At 40.9% G+C, this 25,112-nt stretch overlaps 1 pseudogene; it reads left to right on the top strand.

Moving 5' to 3' along the window:
* The window catches only part of LOC147419614 (uncharacterized), a 168,876-nt pseudogene that overhangs the window by 122,997 nt on the left and 20,767 nt on the right, over positions 1-25,112 (top strand).

The following is a 25,112-nucleotide window of genomic DNA, read 5'->3' as shown; positions in this document are numbered from 1 at the left end:
CTTGGAGCCTGTTTGAGACCATACAAAGCTTTACGCAATCTACATACCTTTTACAACAAAACCACTTGGTTGACTTACATAAACTTCTTCCTACAAATCACCATTCAAAAAAGCAGTTTTGATATCCAACTGATGCACTTTCCAACCATGATGAGTAGCAATTGCAACTAGTGATCTAACTGTGGACGCACGAGAAGTAGGAGCAAAGGTTTCATCATAATCTATGACTTTTTGTTGCGCATAGCCTTTTGCCACAAGCCTTGCTTTGTACCTGTAAATAGTACCATCTTGTTTCCTTTTTACCTTAAAAACCCACTTTGTACCAATATTCTTTTTACCTATAGGCAAGTCCACTAGATCCCATGTATGATTCTTATAAATAGAATCAATTTCTTGTTGCATAGCATCTTTCCACTGAACACACTCTAAAGCTTGTTCAAATGAATCAGGCTCATCTTCATCACAAAGAGTGCTAAAGCAAGCCAAATCTACTTGCTCTCTGCCAAAAGTAGTACCAGCACGTGTTTTTCGTGGCAACGGTGCATCCAACTTGCTATCCTGCAAAGTTTTCTGAACCCATTTAGGCAAGGTTCTTTCTTCCCTGAGAACTTCTTGCTCTTTACGCACAATTTCCTCTACATCATGAGGTGTCACATGCTGATCAAAAGATTGATCAAGATTATCAACCTGTTGTGATTCTTGATTCTCCACAAAATAAGGAAGCAAACCTTCAAATACATCATGTGTCTGCATATGAGGTACATCAAAAGAAACCATAGGTTGAGCAGTAGTTTCTGCAAAAATTACATCACGACTTTCAAAAATCTTGTTTGTAGCGTCTATAACCTTTACTTCCACTATTGTACCCCACAAATATACATTTGATTGCCTTATCATCAAGCTTCCCACGTAACTGCTGAGGGATGTGAGCATAAGCAAGACAACCAAAAACACGAAGATAACTGACTAAAGGTTTTCTGTCATACCAAGATTCATATGGAGTAATGGTCTTCAAGGCACGAGTAGGACACCTGTTCAAAACATGTGCTGCACAAGCAACTGCCTCCATCCATAGCTTATGAGGCAAACTCTTAGCCTTGAGCATACATCTAGCCGTCTCCATTAAAGACCTGTTCTTCCTTTCTGCAACACCATTCTGTTGTGGTGTGTATGGCATAGTGCATTGGTGTTTAATGCCTTTCTTTCCCAAAAAATCTTTAAATGCACCTGACATGTATTCACCTCCTCGATCGGTACGAAGAGTCTGTACTTTGCAACCTGTTTCATTTTCAACCATGGCGACATAATGTTGAAAAACTGCAAACACATCTGACTTTGCTTTGAGTGGATAGACCCAACAAAACCTGGAAAAGTCATCAATGAAGGTCACAAAATAAAGGGTGTTTCCTATAGATGGCATCCTCATAGGACCACATACATCACTGTGTACAAGCTGCAACTTTCGTGTCCCTTTAACTGAACCATCCTGCGAAAATGCAAATCTGTGCATCTTTCCAAGAACGCAACCTTCATATACATGTCTTGATGGCATCTCCAATAAAGACAAATCATGCACCATATTATGAAGTTGTAAAGTCATCAAACTGCCATAACTCTCATGCCCAAATCTAGCATGCCACAACTCAACATCCTGCATGGCCTGAGTCTTTGTTTCTGCAATACATACCTGAATCAGCTTTTCATAATGATCTAGCACAAATAGTCCATTTTCCAGCGTACCTGTAGTGATAAGAGAATAACCATTCTCTCGATCTCGTACAACACATCTGTCATCCTCAAAAATGACCCGAAGACCATTTTTTGCAAGAGAGGATACAGACAACAAATTCTTCTTGATCCCTGGAACATATAAGACATCTGGCAAGCATAAATCTGAACCATCTGAAATGGTAATCAAAATCTTACCAACGCCTTTGATTGGATAAGAAGAATTATTTGCACATGTCACCTTCTTTCCTGTTGGAGCTGCATCCAATGAACAAAACAAATCCTTCCTTGAAGTAATATGCCTGGATGCACCACTATCAAAGTACCAAATCATTTGTGTCTTGTCAACATTGTAAGCAGAAAAATCTGAACATACTACAAAAGCATAAGAATCCTGCACAAAGTTTGCAGACTCTTCTTTAGCTGTAGAAGAATCACCCGAAGCTGAAACAACCAAACTTGACTCTTTCTTCTTTTCTTTAGCAATTCGCTTTTTACACTCACTAATGTAGTGACCAGGTTTCTTGCAGTAGTGACATTTACCTTTCTTCTTGGACTTGTCAGAATCACCTTTAGACTTCTCTGAAGATTGTTATGCACCAGACTTGGAGTAATGAGCACTCTCTTTACCCTTGTTTTTGTTATGTACAACAAGAGCATGATCCATACCATCCACCTGTAAAGACTTGTTCTTACGTGATTGATCCTCCTGCAATAGCAAAGCCACTAACTCTTCAAAATGAAGAGGCTCAGGATTAGCTCGCAAAGACAGAGTCAAAGAAGTCTGAAAAGTCAAATAAGATGGTGGTAGTGAATTGAGTGTTTTGGAAACCAAGTCCTTCTCTGGAATCACTTCATCAATGCTAAGAAATTGCTCTTTAAGATCCATGATTTTTGTAAGATGCTCGACGATATCGTCACCTTCATCCATCTGTATTTTGTCAAGTTGTTTCTTCAAAAACTCTATTCTGGCAGCGTTTCTTCCTCCAAACATAGCTTGCAGAGTGTTCCAAGCATCCTCAGAAGTTTTGCAAGATCTGATATGTGGTGTGATTGTCCTCTTTATGGTTAAGGCAATCACAGCCATAGCTTGTGCATCTTTAGTATCCCATCTCTTTTGCTCTGGAGTGACTTGTGAGGGTCCTGCACCAACAGCTGCACCACGACCAAGCGTGGCAGGTGCAATGCTACCTGGACGAACTTCATCTCCAGATACATAATCCCACAATCCTTTACCAACCAAAACATTTTTGGCCATAAAAGACCAAAGAGAATAGTTGGTACCATCCAATTTGTCTTCGGATGTAAACGCACCAAAAATCTCTTTCTCCGTAGATTGAGCCATACTGTGGATGCACACAAGAGAGCAAAAGAACCTCCAAGAGATTCACAAATCTCCTCTCCAATCCAAGCAAAACTCTACACAAAATTTCAGCACAAAGCTAAGACAAGCTGCTTCCCAAAAGAACTGTTTACCTGAAGAAAATCTGTCAAAAAGCACACCCTCTTGATCTAAACGCCTCCGAAAAGTAACTTCTGCTATGCTGCTCAGAACAAAATTCTGAGGGCTCGAACGGCTTCGAAAGGGGGGTAAAACCCCAGGTCACCTACTCAGAATACTCCCGTAACGTCGAGGATGCCATCACGAGCAAATTTTCCGAAAACTGCCTGAAAACTGTGATTGCGCGCGCGGACGTGAAAACGCAAGTAGAGGCTCTGGAAATCACCTTGCTCTGATACCAATTGTTGAAGATGATGAAACAGGAAACAGAAGGAAGATAGCAACTCATAGTAGGAAGAAGATGGAGAAGGAGAAGACACAGAGCTTGCGTACGAGATCTCTGTAGTCTATCTCTCTGTATTAGAATAATAGAGTATACAAACTCAGAGCTACAAAGCTTATATGAAACCCTAAGAGATAAGGTGTCCGTTCACACCAGATGTCCAGGGGGAAAAACCCAGTGGGAGAAAAGTGCCCCTGGTGAAGCGCGTATACACACTAACACTACTACATGTCTACACCAACATGTAAAAATTCCTCTGATGATACAGATCAAGAGACTCCCAAGGTTTTTTGTGATGGCTATGAAGCTAGAGGGGGTGATGATGCTAAATCATCCTTGTTACTGCATAAAGTGCACAGGGTTTTTCATTTCCTTGGACAATGTGCCAAATGTGGATGGATTTGGATGCTATTCCTATTGATGCTTATGTCAGTGATGTCCTGGCTACCAGTAAAAGGGAGTCAGAATTCTTTAATTCTTGGTGGTAACAACCTTAAGTTGCCAAAATTTTATGAGATGTGGGTGTTGCACTATGTTTCAGGCGAAGCTCTAGTATATTGCGGAGCCCATGAATGCTATGTGGTCTCAATGGTGTTTAATCCAGGAGATTCTAAGGACACTCATAAGCAGATTCAATATGGATGGATACTGTTAGGAATGCAAAATAATTGCGTGTTATTTCAACCAGGGGTAGCATATTTTCACTAGAAATGCTTAATGTTGATTGGATACAGAAAATGTATGTTCATGTGGATATTATGATGCTCCAGTGTGTGGGAAATTTCTTTTCATTCCATTTGATCCTGGGGGCTACTAAAGTGCGAGTTGCAGATTCAAAGGATATCAGATGTCTGTTGTAGCAGGTTGCATGGTACAGGTTTTGGTTTCTAGATCTATGCTAAGTCAAAAGAGTTTTGGTTATGTGCTCAATAGGATTACATGACTGGCTTGCAATTGACTTCTTTGGACAATTGATGAAGTATCTTCACATCATTTGAGTTGGTTCTGCTACAAGAACTCGAAGTAAAGTACTTGAAGACCATACTATGTGTAGATAGAGTAAGGCATACTTGAGCTTGACAGGGTTCCCTAAAGCGACTAAAGCACTTGAGTCTGGCAGGGTTCACTAAACACGTTTCCATTAATGAATGCTTTGGAGATACGGCAGATACGGTTCAAAGATTTCTAATGGGTAGCTTCCTAATGATTAAGCTAGAACATTGATGACAGGATATAAGGCTTATTTTATTTTTCATATGTTTACCAGTTACGTGAGTTTGATGATGACAAAGAGCTTAAGGTACCTATAGCAGATGCAGATTGAAGTGCAGTTGGCACAGATCGGAGGTTGTGCAGGTTCAGGGGGTGGATGTTGTGTAGCTCCGCTACCATGCTAAGAAATATACCAAAACGATGCATATCAAGTTTAATTGAAGCTTACCTTATTAATGCTCAATGTTTAGTGCTTGCTAACAAGCTAGTTTACGATAAATGTATGCCAGATGCGGCTTAAAAGGGTCAACAGATGGCTTCATGATGCTAAAAAAGAGTATGCTTGAAGTGAGCACATGTGGGAGTTTATGATCTAGAACTGTAGTGCTTGAAATGCTCTACCTGCTTGTCTTTACGGCTCGTCGATTGGAGCTACGATGCAAAAGTTATGGCAGTTTGAAGTTTGAGTCAATTGCAGATCCATACCGTCTTGCGAAGTTGATCAAATTTAGTCATTGCTTTAGCTTTACCTTTCTCCGTGCAATGGTTGGTTGTTTCTTGTTTGCATGTACTTGAGGTTCTTTTGGGGCTTCTAATGGTGTTGTTGTTGAAGCTTTTCCTTGTGGTTGAAAGAAGATGCTCCTCCAACTTTCTGTTAAGACCAAACTCTCTTTGATATGATGGCAGTCGATTATGTAGAAAGTATCCTTATACTCCCTAGTACTCAACTTGAGTACAGATTTTGTCACGCCAAAGCTAGGAATCAAAATTTTTAAACTTGTGTACACTATTTCTTTTAGCTCTTTAATTGGCGGCTTTCCCATCATGATCCAGGCTCCATAAGACATGAGATTCTTTGTCGCTTCTGGATCTATCATAGCAGAACATGTGATTTTGAGTCCTGTTTCTCTGCATCTGCTGAATTTGATCGTCGTAGGAGATAGTTGATCTTCTTCCTTATCCCTGTTCTTCTCTTGATCTTGTGTTTGTTGAACATTTGACATTGAACTTTGATAATTTTCTCCTTCATCTGTTTTCATTTGCACTTTATCTCGAGTCAGCTCCTTTGAAAAAACTTTTGTCGATTCTTCACGTATGCAATGATGACATATTCTCGTGGTTGCTCTGCTTTCTTTGTTTGCACTTTGACATCAAACTCCATGACGCAGTTATCCGTCTCACTTTTTTTGCTTTAATACTGACAAACTTCATTAGCTTTCTTCACCACCTTTATTGTAAATAAGGGAGTTATGTCTACTTGAAAGTTTGTCTTTAGCATCGTGTGAAAGATCCCATAGAAAAACTTCGTCCACAATTTGTTTGCAATCGCTTACCATTTCTATTTTAATAGCTTCAAAGAGGTTTTCAGTTTCTTGGATCGCCAAAACCATTAGAAAGGGTATTATATCATAGCCATCTTCGCCGTAAAATTTGGGGTTGGTCACTCATTTACGCAGACATCAAGAGTTTCCTAGTATTTGATCCCATCCAAAGGGTTCAAAAAAATCCTCTGGGAATGGTTCCTTTATGTGACAGTTTTCCTCTACTGAACGCTCTAGCATGCAATCTTCCTTTCTAAGACTCTCACATTTTGATGCTCCGCACATCCAAATGTGCACTTTTCTTTGCAACCAAGTAGGTATCTCGTTTTCCTGTTCAGTTGTGGAGTGTAATTCTTCCTTGGGGTTTGCTCTATATCTCGATAACTATGATCCATGACGCTGCTTTTCATAGTGACCTCTTTGTGTCTCAAGTAGATATAGTCATAGCCTCAGTCTTGTACCATTTTGAGCTGACGCATGAATGGTCTGCCCAATATGATATCAAAGTCGCTACTATTGTAAAAATTGAAAGATGTGCTCATACTCAATGCCACATGAGGATACAATGATTTATTCTAACATTCCTATCGGTGTCTCCATGTATCCATTTTCTAATTACAGTTTAATTTAGTTTTCCTAAGAGGAGGCTTTTCCCATTTTTCCCAGATCCCCTTGGTTGCAATGGAAATTCTTGTCCCACTATCTAATATCGCAGCCGTCTTCTTTGTACATAAATCAAAATCTCAAGAAAAAGTGAGCAAGAAACAATGCATAAACCAAAAAAAAGTGTTAACAAGGCATAATCTAGCATATACCACTCAAAAAGAATGTTGAAGTGACCGCCAACTTGGCATTGAAGCACATATACCCATCTTTACATAGCGAGGCCATGAATGGGGTTCTTCAACAACCAAATCCACCTCACAATAGGTAGCCCAACACCTAGTGATCCGCTTCAAAAAACCTCATGCAATGCCCCTCACAAAAGGTTATGCAAACTAACCACCACTGTCTCAAAAAGGGCTCTTTCAGATTGAGTCTCAAAAATTGTGGGGACTACCAAAACAAGCCAAAATTGGCTCCACAATGATGTACAATGGCAATATCCACAACACAACAAACATCCAGAACATAAAACTATCACTACAAGACCACAAGAAACGTGCTCAAATAGGCATTAATGAGATGCAATTAAAATACAAGTGAGTTCCTTACGAGAATTAAGAACTACTCTCGATAGAGCTCAAGCGCCCACAATCTATTAATCGCACATATCATATGCATAAAGCTCCCAAAGAGAAGCAATTATTCTTCAAAAATCTCCCATTGAACCTAGAATTTGTCACTGACAAAACCTACCAATTGTAGCCAACTAGGCAAGGCAAAATCAAATTATAGATTGCATGCATACGATAGCTGGCACTTGTCAAATGTACAATAGACTCGTACTGGCAGCATGCCAAGAAAACCTGTTAAACCTATAGCTATATAGACATGCAAGTCTGGTAAAATATTGAAACTAGTACTTGTTGAGCTGGGTATTGTTAGCTTTGTTAGTTGTTGCTGAGTCTGAATATGACTAGGTTGGATTTTTCTAGGTCAGATATTGTGAGCTCTGAAGTTCATGCCAAGAACATTTCGGGTTAGGCAGTTATAACTATGTTTTGGTTGTGGTGTTCTCAAGTGTAAGGGGAAGATTATGCAACGAGCGAAATTATGTTCACAAACTCTATCTCCGTGTATTGTTTCTTATTGAGTTCAAAGTTACTTCTATGTTATTTTTGCTTGGTCTCAAGTGTGTATGTGCCATTTTACTATGTTAAAGTGATGTTTCTAAGTTAGAAATACATGTGTTGATGGAGCCCAACACATTCAGAAATCCTGCTATGTTTACATAATTGTTAGGATGAAATCTTTGTGGTTGCATTGGAGAGAGCCTAGAAATGATGCATTTTGAGCAGTCAAGAGATCTTGCTGTGCATGTTATTTGTTGTGCCTGATGTATTGTGTTATCATTGTGTGTTGTTTTGTGTGTTTTGTTGGGTGATGATGCATGTCAGAGAGACCAAGAAGAGTATCCCGAGTTTATTATACTAGGTCTCAAGCTTAAGGGGGAAACATTGATCCCTTTGATTATGACCAAGCCATAGATGGATATGAAGAAGTAGTTTTCATTGAATTGCAACCAGGGAATCATGTAGGGGAGAGTTCAGGAGCATCAGAAGGAAGGCAGGTGAGGCCATTGGTGGGAGCTTTACTCTTGACAGCAAGGTCTGCAAGAAGTAGAAGAAGACTCCTCTTTGACCCACCATAGGAATCTACTAGGCAAAGACCTAGGATATTCAATGGCTCAACCACCTCCTAACCCTACAGTCAAAGCATTAAAATGCAAGGACATGTATAGTGAAGATTTTGATTTTCATGTGGCTCAATTTGAGACCAAGTGGCAAGCTAGTGAACATCAGGCTCTATATGGTGATGATATAAAACTACAACAATTTGCAGCAACATTGGAAGGCAAAGCCATGAGTTGGGACCAAAGCTGGTCAGGCCCAAGAGTGGTTCCAAGCAGTGCTAAGAGTGTATACAGGTACATGGCTATGTGCTAAAGTAGGTACAAAGGTCTTGGGTAGGCAAAAGGAAATGGAAATGTATGTTTGATGTGGTTTTGTAGGCTAGAAAGGCTAAAAAAAGAGACAATTGGGATGGAAAGTCAAAGTGTTCAAAGTGCAAAAAATGTTTCCTAGAATGTAGTGTTTGAGGTTCTCTAGAATCTAATCCAGACGGCTCCTCAAATGGATCCCCGATGTGAAAGTTATGCCAGTTCAAATTTGGAAAGCTTTGCAGATCCCCAACAGATAGAGCAGATTGCCAGATCTGGAGTGAGTGGATATGATTGAAGTTCTCAAGTTGTGGAGCATGCCGGTATTTTCAGATCATCAAGCAAGTTATGGCCAATGGAAGGTTTGTCGGGGGCTAGTTGTAAGGCACTTTAGCCGCATTGGTAAATGGGCCACTTGGCATTTTTTGGGCCTCAATAGGGTTCTAAATTGGATCTTGACTGAGAAAGTTATGGCCAATGGAAGGTTTGCTGGGGGCCAGTTGTAGGGTACTTTAGCCGCATTGGTAAATGGGCCACTTGGCACTTTTTTTGGGCCTCAATAGGGTTCTAAAAGGTAGGGAAAATTAGGTGGAGATGATAGGAAGTTATGTCTCATTGATCGAAATTGCGGTGATTAAGTTGGGTGCAGTGAAAGGTGGGCATGGGAGCTCCTTTGACACCTAGTGCAAGTTTTGATGTGACACATAATACATATATGTGTGTAGCCATTTTAAAAGCCACCTAGAGATGTGAGCTGCCGATATTGTCTATGAGACCTTTTGTACATAAACCCCTTCCTTTTGTATATGAGTGATAACATATATGCTGTAAAAATATTGCATATACATTATAGTCTATTGAATGTGAGTCTCCTCTCTCTCTCTCTCTCTCTCTCTCTCTCTCTCTCTCTCTCTCTCTCTCTCTCTACTGTGTGTAGCCATGGTTGTTTCAAGATTCAAACCACCTTGAGCTTAGTGCACACACTTCCCAACAAGTGGTATCAGAGCTTTGGTACAAGGTCGTGAAGGCGAAGCAGATCGTGTAGACAATTGGAGAGAAAGAGCGGTGTCATGCCGCTCCGCTTCCATGACAAGAAAATGAGCAAAGGAATGCCAATCAGGTGTATTTAAATCTTGCATGATTGTTCAACAGTTATAAGGGCTTGCTAACAAGCCAATTTTTTAGCTAAAAGTGTGCCAGATGTGGCTCAAAGGGCCAAAAAATGTCTTGGTAATGCTAAACAGTGAGTATGCTTGAAGTGGTCATAGCTGGATTTTTATTAATCAAAGTTGAAGTACTTGAAGGGCTCTACATGCCTATCTTTACGGCTCGTCAATCGGAGCTACGGATAAGAAGTTATGACAATTTTAAGTTGAGTCCGTAGCAGATCCGTACCGGATTGAGCACCCATTGATAAAAGGTCAAAGATGAAAGGAATGCATGGGTCCAAAGTGCTCACTTCTAGGAGCATGTCGATCTTTTCAGTTTGTCAATCGGGGTTTTAGTTGGCAAGATATGGCCAGTTTAAGTATCGTCATGGGCCGGGGTCGAGAACCGCCCTGGTCGCCCTGATCAGTCAAATTCATCTGGCTTAATGCAGTGTGGTGCCCGATATGTATGCCAAATGTGGGCCGATGGTGGGCAATAGAATTCACGGGGCAGTAGAATTCAAAGTGATATTGCTAGTCGGAAATGAGCGGCTTTGCTTTGGCAGGCATGTCATCCCTTGCAACGGCTGTGGCCGCACCATAGAGAAGCTTAGCATTGCTTGGCTGATATGCATGCCAAATGTGATGCCTTGTTCGGCCGAAATGTGTACCAAATATGGTGCCCTTGCAAGCCAAAGGCCGCCCGCCCTTTAAGACCGCCCGCCCAAGGGCCTAATTCAATGGCCACCCTAACTAAAAAAAAGAAAAGAAAGGGTGTAAACAAAAGGAAAGGTATCTATGGCGGGTAGCTGCAGATGACGAGGAGGAAGCTCGTGTTGCTCGCGCCAGCCAATAGGCTGCTCTGACGAGGACACCGAAGAAGCGGATTATGCTCAAAAGGCCATTGCAATGCTTTTTGGCACCAGCGGTGCTGGATTTAGTGCTGTTCAGCAGCCCGCTTGCCCACATCATCAGGGGGGTACCCATTAGCGACATCGTTAATGGGTAGGCCCCTTTTAGTAAGAAAAAGGCTCATGCAATGTATAAAAGAGAAGGAGGGTTTTATCTTTGGGGGGCTCTCGTGCTTTTTTTCTTGATTGGGACTCCCCTTTCTTTGGAGCTCTCTCTCTAGGAGCAAAAGAGCTCTCGTTTTCTCAAGCGACAAGCTTAAGCTAAGCTTGGGAAGCTCTTGATCTCATCTAATTTAAGCTAAGCCTAATCTCAAGCTCCTAACTCAAAGCCTAATCTCGCCCTTAATTAAGCTAAGCCTAATCTCTATCTCCATAAACCAAGCCTAATCGAAGGTATTCAAAATCCTCTTGAGCTCTAACCCTCAATCATAAGCCAAGCCTAATTGAAGGTATTCAAAATCCTCTTGAGCTCTAGTCCTCAATCATAAGCCAAGCCAGGTTAAGCCGAATTTCATGAAGCTTCCTTAAGCTGTGCCTAATGACAAACTCATAACCCAAGCCTAATACTAATCTTGCCTAAGCCATAATCTTAAGCTCTCCAAGCCAAAATCTCCAAGCTGTTAATCCAGAATTAAGCCAACACCCTTAAATTGAATTGGGCGAACCAAGGCCATTGGAGTTGAAGGCAGAAGTCATTCCAAGGCAGTTCCTACTAATCGTCTTGATTAACACTTGGATTGAGACAGGTTAACCTTGTAAAGAGCACAAACGTTTCCATTAACGTTTGATTAAGCAGGGATACTGTTGTTTATTAGGCTTAAGCTAAATTGTCTATTTTGAGCTTTTTTCCCGTTAAATGTGTCTACTGCAACTCTTTTCCCTGCACCTCTCACAGCCAAGGGCCCGGTGCCTTCCCGGCTCACGTTTCGCATAATTATCCCCCGACATTCTAGGTGAACCCGACGTGAAACGAGCCAGGGTGGGAGGTCAAGATGGAGATTCTAGCAGAGTTGTTGCACTTATTGAAGACTACAATTTCAATAGATTTGATAAAAATCTAGCCACTGCAGATCTGCCAAAAATGTTGGGCTTAGTTCAGAGATGTTTGCAAGAAGTAAAAGCTATGAAGATGAAAGAGCAGATTGATGATGCAGTGGAGATGGCACTTGATGCTGTACATGAACAATATGGGATTTTTCAATGTCATGATCCAGATGGACTCCTTGCATGTTATAAGGTGGAGATGAAGAGTCAAGGAATTCCAGAAGATCGGATGATTTCGACCTTTGAGGAAGTGGTAACCTCTGAGTTTAAAGATAAGGTCCGAGAACTGGCAGAGACATACCCCACACAGTGGGACTATTTTGCAGAAGGGTTTGTTCATGAAAGCTAAAAAATTATCGAGTTAACAATGAAGGAGATTACTGAACGAAGCCAGATTTTTTTCTATAAAGATGAAGGGGATCATATGCAGCTCCTTAATTACGATCAATTTTGGGATCATATTTCTGCAAGAAGTAAAGCCAAGGCAAATACAACTTTGGAAGAAGCAGATGCAACTTCAAAGGACCATATTTTGAGCAACTGAGCAAAGGTACATAATGAATTTACTGTTGAAACACAAATATATGATTTTTTTTCAAAGATAGCTTGTATGGAAGTTACCTCGAATAATGGTTCTAGTGAAGAGCTAGACTGTACATAAATTTTTTTACAAGCTACTAACCTTGGCATGGGATGCTCTCAAAACATCTATCAAGAAGATGAGCCACTACATGTTTTTAATGGATTTATCGGCACTATAGCTGAGCAGGGCAACCGGTTTACTACATATTTGTATAAATAAAGCTGTTATATACACGAAAGTTGATGAAGTGGCCGAGATTGTGGTCCTAACTCAGGATGAGCCCGAAGATGCAAATGAACCTATGGTTGCTCTTAGCAATATGCTTGCTGATTCTATTATCACAGAAGAAAATTCCATATTTGATGGTTTTTTGGCCCAATCCGAAGAAGAAGGTTATAGCAGTATAGGAGAGCTTTGTGATGCATGTACCCCTTCAGAGGGGGTGCCCGATTAACCTTTTCAAAGTTATAATGGCTTGCTAAGTAGCATGGATGTAGATGAGGAAGCAAAGGACGATTTTGAAGATTTCCTAGATCATGCTAATTATGAACAGGATAAGGACATGGATTGTACATCTATGCTTATATACGGGCTACAAGAGGAGCTAAATCCTATAGCTTTGATGAATGTTGAGACTTCCAAGGGTGATTTTCCCAAGGGTGTTATGGATGAAGATCTTCAGGATAAAGCTATTATTCATTATCAACCTCAAAATCCAGGTAAAAATCTCTTAGATGATACAGGTCCAGAAAGTCCTAAGGTTTTTCGTAATGGCTATGAAGTTAGAGGGGGTGATGATGATAAATCATCCTTGATACTGCATAAAGTGCACAGGGTTTTTCATTTCTTTGGACAATGTGCTAAATATGGCTGGATTTGGATACTATTCCTAATAATTCTTATGTCAATGATGTCCTGGCTACCAGTAAAAGGGAGTCACAATTCTTTAATTTTTGCTGGTAACGACCTTAAGTTTGCAGAAGTTTATGAGATGTGGCTGCTGCACTATGCTTCATGTGAAGCTATCGTATATTGCGGAGGCCATCAATGCTATGTGATCTTAATGGTATTTGACCTAGGAGATTCGCAAGATCTTCAAAAGTAGGTTTATTATGGATGGGTATTTTTGGGTCTACATTGTGGTTTCTTCCTGCTAGATCCTAGAATAGCATATTTGGAGCAAAAATGCTTGTTTGTGGATACGCCGCGACGGACATCAGCACAGCAAGAACTCACCTAACAAGATTTGTCATCTAAGGAAGAAGCTCGACCCGCAGGCACGTGGAAGCAAGCATAGGGTGTCAACCTACACCCAACTGACTCTCGACTACTTCCTACAGAGGTCTCTACCCAATATCTAAGCTACAACCTTCAGGAGTACATAAGAGGAGATTTTCTACAACGCTTTCAAGAGCCAAATACCCATCAAATGTTCTCGAAACAATAAGGAACTTGAAGGAAACCCTATTAACACCAATAGGTCGCTCTCCCTAAGGTCCATGAACCAAAACCCCAACCCTAAACACCTGGTGAAAAATCACGTAGGATGTCTGGTCAAAATTTGCAAGTCGTCATTTCCACAAACTAAAGTGCCTAATGTGTAGCTCTACTCAATGCGAACGCGTGCATATGCTGAAATGCGAAAACAGACAACGTATGCTCACCGAATCACCAGATATAGCTCGTGGGTCGAGCTCGCAAAGCCAGATCGTACACACGCAATGTAGGTGTTGGTGCGTAGCTCTCTTTGAGGGCAACATTCTACACTTCTCTGCACTCGATTTCGACCACCGGTGTGTGCGTAGCGTCAAGATAAAACTCTCACTCTCTCTTGTACACAGAGTATGCTCAACTCACACAGACAAAACATATAAAATGACAAAAGGTTTTTTTTGCATCAAGGTCAACAGTGGTATAAATACCTTACAATCTCAAACCCTAATGTTCCAATTTAACCATTCACTCAGTTTAAATATCAAAAATGGGATACAATCTGGAAGCTTCTGCAAGCCCCACTATTTACAAAGGTGAAATGACGGTTTTTCTCAATTAAGGAATAATTACAAAAAATAATATCCTGTCGGGCAATCATCCTCTGTTGGGTGTGTCCAGCTGCTAACACTCCCCCCCACCTAGTTCATGTCATCCCCGACATTCAGAAGAGACTCATACCGTGCATGCTGGGCCAGTAATGTAGGGCCAAATATTTCTGTATTGATGGTGAAGAAACCGGTGTAAAAGGCTTCTTCAAAGGCCTGGATATGATACAAGGGCAAAAACATGATTCGCTGATAAAGGGCGTGTATCACCTCATGAGAAGGCTGAGGAGATAGATCATATGCACATCTATATGTGTCTTGGAAGAAGAAGATGTTGTCTATTGCCTGTCCAGGTTTAAAGATTTCAAAAACCGCCAGAAGAGTTTTACAGATTTTTTTGAGCATGATGCAAGAGAGGTCAGGCGAGCCAGTGAACAATTTAATGACGCCCGTTAGGGTTTTCACCATGTATTGCTCACTCATTCTCTCGCATGTCTTCAAGCCTGGTAGCTTTGGGTAGTTGAGCCATGTGAGGTGGCTTTTCTGCAGCAGCTCTTGTGCTTTCCAGGTCTGCATCCTTGGTAGAGGGAAAAAGCTAAGGTTGTCTTTGATTCTTTTAGGCGCCTCCACCAAATGAACTAAATACTACGGGTATTTGGTTAGCCATGCATTTCTCCCGTTTGGCTGAGAGTTCACAATTAGCTTAACTCCTTTTGGTTTGGAGATATCTTCTTTGTATAGTGGCACTGAGGCGGTCCGGGGCGGGCAACAAGAGCGACCTCTAGACACCCTTCGAGGCTCCCGTGCTGCTCAATTGGGTTGGGGTTGGAAAAAAACAACAACACACACAAAAACCCGCAACCTAACCCTACACAAATTTGGGGCACCACCTAGTTTTGGATGCGAACTAGGACGCGTAGAGAGAGAGAGAGAGAGAGAGAGAGAGAGAGAGAGAGAGAGAGAGAGAGAGAGAGAGAGAGAGAGAGAGAGAGAGAGAGAGAGAGAGAGAGAGAGTGGTCGAGCTGCTTTGAAATGTATCGGCAGTGATCAAGAAAACACAATTATATATGTGAGAAAGAGAGAGAACGGGGGTGGGGGAGGGGGGGTGCTTGTTGCATTAATACCTTCTTACAAATCTGTCATGACCAATCAAAGTGAGATTAGTACTTGTTCAACATAGCTTGAGTAAATTACACCACAACACATCACACGAAAAGCCACCCCAATCACTGTCTTAGGGCCAGGGGAGTCCTCTCCTCCTGTCGCCCTCTTACAGTATGTGGGATTTATGGCTAAATTGATGACAACACCCACAGACAAGCTATCAAGAACTTAAAGAAAAGACCAAGACACTTATACATCATTGCTGTCCATTACTTCACGTTGGAAGAGAGACAAAGTATCCAAGCTTAGTCCAAATCCACCATCCTTGATTGAACAAATGTTGGGCTTACACTAGTAGGAGAAATGATAGATTTCCTACTCTCAATTGAATGATCACTCTGTCTTACAATGGCATAGAGTTCCCTTGCTAATCACCCCTAATACAACACATGCATATGCATAAGACAATGAGCTTCCACTCAAGAGCTCCTTCTAGAGAGGTTGAGCTTGGCTTCTCAAGCTATAGCATAGTGCTCTTGCTTATGGCTCCCCCCTTTGTGCTAGGTACACCCTCCTTTTATAGCAATTTTGAGGGCTAGGGTTACTCCTCTATAACCGTGGTTGGGTTAGATTTTCAGCACTTATCTAATTTCTTTTGCTTGGAATTATCAAGAAGTTGGTCTGGATAGATGAAGAAGAGAGAGAGGAGAGAAGTGGAAGTGATAGGACTTTTCATAGTAGGTTTGTGTTACTAAAATACTAGAGTTAGTATTTTTAGTGATTTACAAATGGAATTGGATATTTACAATGTTGATGCTCCAAGTGTCTTGAGTAGGGTCAATTTTGACGCTTGTTGACGGTCCACTAGCTTTGATGGTACGTTTTTTCTCCACTCTTGACCTTCCTTGGGAGCCAAGGTAAGTGAACATGAGTAATCAATCACCATGATGATGTCTTTCAAGAAAAGAGGCTGAATTTTGTGGTTTTTTTGATAGATATGAGTAATATGGAAGAGAAAAAATGAGACTAGGTGGTCAATTTTGGAATGGAAGTGTGTGTAGGAGACATGAGTTCACCATGGTTTCTCTTATTCTTCAAGGTTGAGAAGAAGGTGAGTAGGGTACAGAGAGGAGTGGTGAGAGAGGTGGGGATGATGAGTGGAGAAGTGTGTGTGAAAGAGGAAAATGATAAAGTGGAAGAGGGAGTGTGGCTGCATAGCATGGGAAAACTGGGGTCCACCAATAAAATCATAGCTCACAACTCGTAGCTCAAAACAATATGAAAAAATTTGAGGTAAAATTTCAGCCCACGAGCTACAACTTTTGTTTGTATTACCTTTTCAAATTCGGAGAGCAAGTGATCTTTAAAAATTCACCAAAACCGACTGTTGTTAAATCAATTATTGAGGGGTCTAAAAAAAATATGTACATGTCAAATATAAATAATATAGGTGGAAAAAATATAAAGGGGTCAAAATAAATCTCTCTCATTATAAGTCTACCATAAAAAGATGAATATTTTTGGTGGTCTAATTTATGAGAGTAATAGAGAATAGATGTAGGAAGGAAAAAATCACAATAGTGAGAAAATATACACATAAATAGAACTAGTTTTTTTGGATTTTTGTTGGGATGGAGTTACACCAAAAATAAGAGAAGCTTGCATGAAATTATTTTTATATGGAATAAAGAGTATTCAAAATGATAAGAAAAAATATGGTAAATGTGAGTCAATGTACATAGCATAAATAACACACCATAGGTAGAAATATTTAAATAAATACCAAAATAATTATGAGAAATCCTTTTATTTAGGCCCTATATACAATGAAATATTTACACATAAATGTGCCATAATATATTTTATTTTTTTGATTTTATTTATTTTTTTGGCTCAACTAGCCCAGTGACTAGCTAGCTGAGGGTTTTTAAGAAAATATGGAGAAAGTCCCTAACTCACACACGCCTATATACAGTGAAATGGTAGGGATAACCAAAATGTTTGAGTGATTTGATAGGGTGAGGTAACTCGCTATGGAAATTATAGAGAGCCGAAAAACGGCTATCATTAGCTCTCCCCCATATATTCATGTACCATCATAAAGCATCTTTTTCCAAGAGAGTGATTCAGAGTCCTTGATAAGCTCTTCATTGTTTGGCCCCTAGGAATTCTAGTTTGAGTTACACTCATGCTTCACGGAACAATACTTACATGAGATAGCTGCCTTTTGATAGATCTTTGGTAGATCCTTTGGTAGAAGGCGACTCAAATAAGGCTTCAAGCGACACCCGTTTACCTTCTTGGAGTGCTCTTTCCCATTCAAGTCCATAAGTTGATAGTAACTTGAATTGAAAGCCTTCTTGACTATGCATGGCCCCTGCCATCTAGTTTCAAACTTGGCATCAAAACGATTATCGAGTCGATTGTCATACCTTAGCACAAGATCTCCTTCCTTGATCCCTTTGTCTTTCACCTTTTTGTCGAGCTTGTCCTTTATTTGCGTAGCCCTTCTTTATAGAATTCATAAGCCGCCTCCCGTTTCCATTCTAGTTCTGCGAGGGTGAGAAGTCGATTTCCCATGCTTCTTCTTCTCCAAGTGCCACCTTTCCATGAAGTCGCATTGTTGGAATGTTGAGCTCGATGGGTTGCAAAGCTTCTTGACCATAGACCAAGTGAAATGGTGTAAACTCCGTGGCTTCCCTATATGTGGTTCAATATGCCCACAAGGTACCATCCAAGAAGTCATCCCACAACTTTGTCTTGTTTCTCACCATCTTTCTAATGATGCCTACAATGACACCATTAGCTTTTTCTACCAGACCATTTGACTGAGGATAGTAGGGTGTACTATGACGATGTAGAATGTGAAGTTCTTCACAGACTTCAGTGAGCAAGCCCTTTCTAAACCCTGGACCATTATCATAAACAATCTCCAAAGGTGTGCCAAATCTAGAACAAATGTGAGTGTAGACAAATTTGCTCACTGTCCTCTCATTTACCTTTGCCACACTTTGTGCTTCCACCCACCTAGTCATATAGTCTATAGCCACTAGAATGTAGAGTTTACCATTTTTTGTCTTAGGCAGAGGACCCATAGCATCAATGCCCCACTTTTCAAAGGGTCCATTTGCAAGCACGATTTGCCTTGGACCATAAACCATTCTTCTATTCCCATTTACCTGACAATTGTGACAACTTTTACACCAATGTTGGACATCCACATGCAGACTTGGCCAAACATACCCCGCAAGAAAAATCTTCTTCACAGTTAACTCTTGGGCAAAATGACCACCACATGCCTCTTCATGCAAACCTTTTAGAATGGCTGGAATTTCCTTGATAGTTGGTACTCTTATGCACACTTGATCCTTCCCTCTTTGATAGAGGGATCCTTCTAGAAAGAGATACGCGCTTGCCTTTTTCATGAGTCTTCTCTTCTGAGCCTTCGTGAAGTCTTGTGGAAACTCACCCTCCAAAATGTAGCTAATAATGGGAGTCAATGAATCCAATCCCTGGTATCTCAGTTGCTTGACAGTTGCTGCCACCATGATGACCTGCACTTCTTTCTCAACACATGTAACTGCTTGTTGTGCAAGTAAATCGGCATCTTCATTTTGTTTCCTAAGAATATGATATAGTTGCACTTCTTTAAACTGATTAAACATCCTACGAATGGCATGAACTTTTGTCCTTAAGCTTTCATTCTTGCATGCCCAAATGCCTAAAATTTGCTTCACAATGAGAAGTGCATCCCCTTTTACCATGAGGCGTTGTATACCTTGGCCAATGCATATCTTTAAACCATGAAGTAGTGTGTCGTATTCTGCTTCATTGTTGCTAGTTGAACCTGGTAGATTGACCTTCTCTTTCATGACCACCTCTCCACTTGGGTTGAGCAATACTAGCCCTCCCCCTGCTTTTCCTGTGACTCGTCGAAAAGCTCCATCAAAGAACAAGGTAAAATCATTAGGAATACTTTTAGGCGGTGGCAATGGTAGGGTCTTTACCTCAGGCACCTTAATCTCCTTCTCATGTACCCTATAAGTAAGGATTCCTGCCAATTGTGCACGCACACTATCTTCTACCTTGAAAGAGTATTGGAACTCTTGCAATTCCATAATCCACTTTGATATCCTAGTGCTAAGATTCATTTGAGATGACACCCAAGGAAACAAATTTTCTGCAGTGAGAATTACAAAAGGTTTTGGTAGCAAGTAGGATCTAAACTTTCTCACCGCAAACATGAGAGAAAGAATCATGAGTTCTGCCTCCGTGTAGCCTCTCTCCAAAGCATTCATGACCCTACTAGCAAAGTAGATGGGTCACATCCGGGTACTATGGGGATCTTGTTAGAAAAACCGCTCCAATTGTTTCTTTCCCAACATTAGAGCTAACAAAGAATGTGTACTCCCAACAAGGAGGCATGAGTGTTGGTAGCTCTGATAGGATGACTTTAATGTTACAAAAATACTCTTCAAGCTCATCAGACCATGAAAATTCTACTTGTTGTGTCAACTTTTGCAAAGGGTGAAGCAACTCTAAAGCTAAGTGAATGAAGCGTGACATATACTTCACCTTTTGAATGAATGAGATGACCACTTTGAGATTCTTGGGTGATGGGAGCTCAATAAGAGCCTTTGCCTTTGAAGGATCCACCTCAATGCCTTTATAGGAAACCTTGTAACCAAGAAAGATCACTTCATCCTCACCTACATGACACTTGTCGGGGTTGAGTTGACCTCCCATGTCATAGAGCTTCTTTAAACCTTCTTCTACCCTTTGTGGATGCAATGATTTTGAGCTATAAATGCAAAAATCATCAATAAAAACCCTAATGGAATTTCCAAAGAATGCTTGAAACACCATGTTCACGAAGCGTTGGAAAGTTGCAGGAGCATTTTTCAGGCCACATGGTATGACTCTAAAAGCATAACAACCCCAAGGAGTGATGAAGGTTGTTTTCAACTGATCTTCCAATGCGATACCTATTTGAAAGTAACCCAAGTAGCCATCACACACAGTGTACTTCTCATGACCAGCTACCTCATTTAGTATCTCATCTTGAAATGGGAGGGGAAAGTGATCTCTTTTTGTTACCTCATTGAGTGGACGATAATCCACACACACCCTCCACTTGCCGTTTTTCTTAGGAGTGACAACAACGGGAGAGACCCACTCTGAATTGTCCACTGGATAAATGAAACCTGGTGCTAGAAGCTTTCTTACATCCTTGAGTAAAGCCTGCTCCTTGATGACTCCTAGCCTTCGTAGCTTCTGAGCCTTAGGTGTGGCCTCTAGCTTCAACTCAATTTTGTGTTGAACAGCATCTACTCCACGCACATCGGTGTAGTCTTTAGAAAAAATCCTAGGAAATTTCCTTAACACACCTTTGAGCTCCTCTCTTTCATCCTTTGTAAGTGTTGTAGATAACATACCTTCTAGCATTCTTTCATCTTCCACTTTTTGGTTTTCTTGGGAACCTACCTCTTCCAAACCTGGGCAAGAGGTCTCCTGGTTGTTTGGCTTAAACCTTACCCCATGACTTCGATGGAAGACTCCTATTCAGTAATGCTGTTGCTACTTTCTCCCTCTAAAGTGCTATCGGTCCAGCCTTCCTCCGTCTCACTTTGAGATGATTCTTCATGGAGCTCCTCTTGGCGTTGCTTCTTCATGTCAAAGACAACCTTCTTATGATTGTCATTCCTGCAAATTAGCTTTCCACTCTCCCAATCCTGCAAAGCTTGCATTTTAATTAGCCATGGTCTCCCTAGGATAAATGGGTAACCATTTCCTTTGGTAGACATAACATAAAAATCCACCGCCTTCTTTATACCAAAGGCCTTTACAAAAACATTTTTACAAATGCCTACACACCTAGCTTTGCTATTTTTTTCCATCTTGACTTTAATTTCAGGTGTCTCATGGATGTGCATGCCTAGTTTTTGCATGAGTCCCTCTGTCATGATGCAAATTTGTGCACCCCCATCCACTAGACCTTTCCTAACCAATCTTCCTTTGATGTAACAATCTAGCACATGTGTAATATCCTCATTCATTTCAGCATGTGCAATTTTTACAACATGCACACTCTCTTTTACCTTTCTCCTAGTGCAAACTGCCTTTGTTAAATCCCTCCTAACTTGTGGGCATAATGCAAGAAACTGAGGCCATGAGATATCACGACCCTTACCTCTCATGTCTTCGAACAAGTTGTATGGAGCCATACCATGTCCAAGAGGGAAGTCTTGGAGATTGATACGAGTCCTCTTAGCTTCCTTGGTTTCCTTTGCCTTCTTGTCTCGTCCATGGTCACTCTGTGATGTGACACCTTCTTTCTCTTTACCCTTCCCTCGGCCACGCTTAATGCCATTTGTTTCCATGTCAACCTTATTTGAATTTGTCACCTCTACCACATGCACATTTGGATCTCGCAAAGGTGGAACTCCTTCTACCCCTTGTGGAGGTGGTCTTGGTCCATTTGGTCTTTGTAGAAGCCTTGGTTGTTGACCAGTTCCTTCACCTGCATTCATCAATGGGTAATTCAAGTTAGGTCTCCCTGGCTCCCGACGGGGCCAAGGACAATGATACATCCCATGTCCAGACTCACCGCAATTCCAACATTTCAAGACTCTCCTAGGTCGTGAATCTCGCTCTTCACACTTCTTTGCTTGTCCCTTTGGACCTACAGCTTGTGCAAGGTGAATTGACAAGCTGCTTAAAGATTCATTTAACTTCTCAATCACTTCCGCCGTTACCTCAGGAAGCTCCCTATATGTTGATGCTTGTGACTTACCTTTGGGTCTAAGACTTTCTATTGGAACCTCCCCCCTTAAGCACTTGAGTTTCCTATATTTCTGAGCAGTCCTAGTTTCAGCTGCATCAAAGGTAGCAGGTGTACCGGACTCAACTTTTACCTTAAGGTCAGGAAAGAGTCCGGATATGAACCTCTCCTTCTTTAGAAATTCTGCACCATCATCAGGGTTAGCAACATTTCGTATCCATAGAGCCCAAAGACGTAGAAACTCTTTCTTGTACAAGTAGTAGGCATCTAAGTCTTTTTGCTTATGAGAAACAATGTCTTGCCATAGTTTTTGAGTGTTTTGGGGATCAAAGAAGTATTTCTTGAAACAATTCAAAACTTCTGTGTAATTCCCCTTAACTTCCTGAGGCAAAGAGTCAAACCAAGTGCTAGCATCTTTCCTAAGGACCACCTCAAACATTTCTACACGTTCTTGATCAGTTATTATCCTCTTGATACGGCAAGACATCTTGAAATTCGCTAAAAATAATCTGCATCCTCTCTAGGCTCTCCAAAGAAAAGAGGATATCCAGACATTTGGCGTTGTCTCTCCATTGAATTGATTTCAATGTGACGCATTTTTGTTTTTTCTTTCTTTAAAAGATTTACATAATAATATTTTCTAAATTGCAATCTATTCTACAACAAAATAAAAATATTCACATCAAATGACCTATGATAATCAATAAGAGGTAGAATGACAAGATTTGGTGACGCGATAATTTCTCCTACTCTTTGGGCACCAAATATGAACACCATACATTGTTGAAAATGGATTTTTCTACTAATTGCAATGTTTACTCTAATGTGTGGAGTGAAATGAAAGGGGAAAACCTCTATTCCTGGGCCATTATCCATGGTCTATGCATGACCTAATTCTTAAAACAAAACAAAAATATAGACGTCCAAACTAAGGTCGTACCTAATGAGAGGCAAAATAAAAGGATTTAGTGATGCTTTTATCTCTGCCAACCTAAGAGGACCTAAAATTCTATGAATTACACGTTGAAATTTCAACTTAGTACTAACAATTATGTGTACCTTTTGCCTTGCAATGGGAATGAAGGGATTATACAAATTCTCATGATTCATGCAAGCTACTTGATTATGCTAAAGGTTGAGCCTACACAAAACATACACAAGCCGTCCTCAGTGGGAGCACCAATTTGAGGCGGTCGGGGGCGGGCAACAAGAAGAGCGGCCTCTAGACACCCTTCGAGGCTCCCGTGCTGCTCAATTGGGTTGGGGTTGGAAAAAAAACAACAACACACACAAAAACCCGCAACCTAACCCTACACAAATTTGGGGCACCACCTAGTTTTGGATGCAAACTATGACGCGTCGAGAGAGAGAGAGAGAGAGAGAGAGAGAGAGAGAGAGAGAGAGAGAGAGAGAGAGAGAGAGAGAGAGAGAGAGAGAGAGAGTGCTCGGGCTGCTTTGAAATGTATCCGCAATGATCAAGCAAACACAATTATATATGTGAGAAAGAGAGAGAAGGGGGGGGGGGGTGCTTGTTGCATTAATACCTTCTTACAAATCTATCATGACCAATCAAAGTGAGATTAGTACTTGTTCAACAGAGCTTGAGTAAATTACACCACAACACATCACAAGAAAAGCCACCCCAATCACTGTCTTAGGGCCAGGGGAGTCCTCTTCACCCTGTCGCCCTCTTACAGTATGTGGGATTTATGGCTAAATTGATGACAACACCCACATACAAGCTATCAAGAACTGAAAGAAAAGACCAAGACACTTACACATCATTGTTTTCCATTACTTCACGTTGGAAGAGAGACAAAGTATCCAAGCTTAGTCCAAATCCACCCTCCTTGATTCAACAAATATTGGGCTTACACTAGTAGGAGAAATGATAGATTTCCTACTCTCAATTGAATGATCACTCTGTCTTACAATGGCATAGAGTTCCCTTGCTAATCACCCCTAATACAACACATGCATATGCATAAGACAATGAGCTTCCACTCAAGAGCTCCTTCTAGAGAGGTTGAGCTTGGCTTCTCAAGCTATAGCATAGTGCTCTTGCTTATGGCTCCCCCCTTTGTGCTAGCTACACCTTCCTTTTATAGAAATTTTAAGGGCTAGGGTTACTCCTCTAACCATGGTTGGGTTAGATTTTCAGCACTTATCTAATTTCTTTTGCTTGGAATTATCAAGAAGTTGGTGTGGATAGATGAAGAAGAGAGAGAGGAGAGAAGTAGAGGTGATCGGACTTTTCATAGTAGGTTAGTGTTACTAAAATAGTAGAGTTAGTATTTTTAGTGATTTACAAATGGAATTGGATATTTACAATGGGAGTATCCAAGTAGGATACAAATAAGGAAGAAAAAACTCTTAATAGGTAAGAAAATATGGATTTCTTACAATGTTGATGCTCCAAGTGTCTTGAGTAGGGTCAATTTTGACGCTTGTTGATGGTCCACTAGCTTTGATGGTACGTTTTTTCTCCACTGTTGACCTTCCTTGGGAGCCAAGGTAAGTGAACATGAGTAATCAATCACCATGATGCTGTCTTTCAAGAGAAGAGGCTGAATTTTGTGGTTTTTTTAATAGATATGGGTAATATGGCAGAGAAAAAATGAGACTAGGTGGTCAATTTTGGAATGGAAGTGTGTGTAGGAGACATGAGTTCACCATGGTTTCTCTTATTCTTCAAGGTTGAGAAGAAGGTGAGTAGGGTGCAGAGAGGAGTGGTGAGAGAGGTGGGGATGATGAGTGGAGAAGTGTGTGTGAAAGAGGAAAATGATAAAGTGGAAGAGGGAGTGTGGCTACATAGCATGGGAAAACTGGGGTCCACCAATAAAATCATAGCTCA

This window comes from Adiantum capillus-veneris, chromosome 29, assembly GCF_014529385.1.
Source record: "Adiantum capillus-veneris isolate H3 chromosome 29, ASM1452938v2, whole genome shotgun sequence".
NCBI lineage: Eukaryota > Viridiplantae > Streptophyta > Polypodiopsida > Polypodiales > Pteridaceae > Adiantum > Adiantum capillus-veneris.
The sequence above is the reverse complement of the archived record's forward strand: the minus strand, read 5'-3'. Positions and strand labels throughout refer to the sequence as shown.